Consider the following 1,829-nt stretch of genomic DNA (forward strand, 5'->3'; position numbering starts at 1 on the left):
TGGCCTAGGTCCAGATTAGACAGGAGAGCTGAGTGCTGGACTGGTATGCAGTTCTCTCTGACCACAAACCCTTTATTCTGGTCGGCTGAGTCCGACAGCAGACACTGCTCTGGGGAGACTGTCCATCATTTATGCCGGGCTAGACCCTAGGGATAAAGTCAGGAACAGAAGAAAAAAATCCTGCTCGGTAGAGTTTACAGTGGAGAGAGAAGAGGCAGAAAATAACCAAGTGCACATACCCTCAGGGCGGGAAGACCCAGGAAGAAAAGCTAAACCGGTGAAGAAGACAGGGCACCTGGACCGAAGGCCACACTGGTCACAGGGGCCTCTCTGAGATGTGGACAGAGACCCGACTTGACGGGCGAGCCCTGGGGATTTCTGGGGAAGAGCAGTTCAGGAACAGTAGGTGCAAAGGCCATGAGGCACGAGGACACATGACGCAGGAAAAGCCACGAATCAGTGTGCCAGGAGCGGAAAGGAGGGTCAGGGGAGATGAGGTCAGAAGAGGTGAGCAGCAGGCACCTGGGTGGCTCAGTGGGTTAAAGCCTCTGCCTTCGGCTCAGGTCATGATCTCAGGGTCTTGGGATCGAGCCCCACATCAGGCTCTCTGCTCAGCAGGGAGCCTGCTTCCCTTCCTCTCTCTCTGCCTACTTGTGATCTCCGTCTGTCAAATAAATAAATAAAATCTTTAAGAAAAAAAAAAAAGAAGAGGTGAGCAGAGGTAAGTAGAGAGGAGAGGGCTCCGTTATATAGGACCATGCTGGCCGTTGTCAGGACAGGTTCTAGGAATAAGACCATAATGAGATCTGTCCTTGGGCTTCAAGGGGCTTACAGCTTGACCCTGGGACCGCTATATCCCACTCCCATCCCCTTGTAAGTACTTGTCATCTTGAATTCTCCTTTTGCCCGCCTCAGTCTCAGAGCCATTTGGCTGCAGGTGGACACTTCAGGGATTCGATTCTGTGGTCAGTCCGGGTGTGGGCGCCCAGCAGGTGACCCAGACCTTGTGGAGCCCCACATCAGAGTCGGGCTCAGACCCCTTGCTGAGCAGGCCTTGATCCCCTGCTCTTGAACCCAGATAGCCTTCCCCAGCCCCCAGAGGGATAGGACCAGGCAAAGCTCCTCTGAGGAGGCCACTAACACTGGCCCCTTGGCTAGCAATGACCTCTAATGGTCCCCAGGGGCCCCAGATCGGGGACAGAAAGAATTTTCCCCCAGCTGCAGAATGTCCTTTTCTGGGTGTCTTGAAATTCACCCTATGGTGACACAGCCAGCTCTGGGCGGTGACTAACCCGGTTTGAGGTGAGCCTTTCCATGATGGGGCAATGAGGCTTTGGAAAAAGCCCCCTGCTGCAGGGGTTTTCCTTCTCCTGGGCGCAGTTGGCTCATCCCGAAGTCACAGAAGCCTTACCTTCCTCTTCTCCATTTTCTGAAGCCCATACATTCTCTGTTCCTGTGGGAAAAGGAGAAGGGCTGCTCCTACGAGCTCCAGAATCCGGCTCTTCATCGAGCTCCTCTGCCGCCCCCGAGCCCCTGCACACCCCCTGCCTCCCAGGGGCTAGAGCTGCAAAGCCTGTCACCACAGCACGTGCCCATCTCCCAGGAGCCCGGAGTCCCGAGGGTGGAGGACAGACACACTGACTGTAGCCGTACAACGGGGCATGTGTCCTGATAGAGATCAGCCCAGGGCCCTGGTTGGGAGAGGGGTGGCTGGAGACTGGGACAGACGAGAAAAGGCTGCCCAGAGCTGGTGGCAGAGGGTCTAGCATTAGACACAGAGTTGATGAGAAGCAGGGACAGGACCGATGGAACAGACAGACGGAGGAGCC

This window comes from Meles meles, chromosome 6 (assembly GCF_922984935.1).
Source record: "Meles meles chromosome 6, mMelMel3.1 paternal haplotype, whole genome shotgun sequence".
Classification (NCBI taxonomy): domain Eukaryota; kingdom Metazoa; phylum Chordata; class Mammalia; order Carnivora; family Mustelidae; genus Meles; species Meles meles.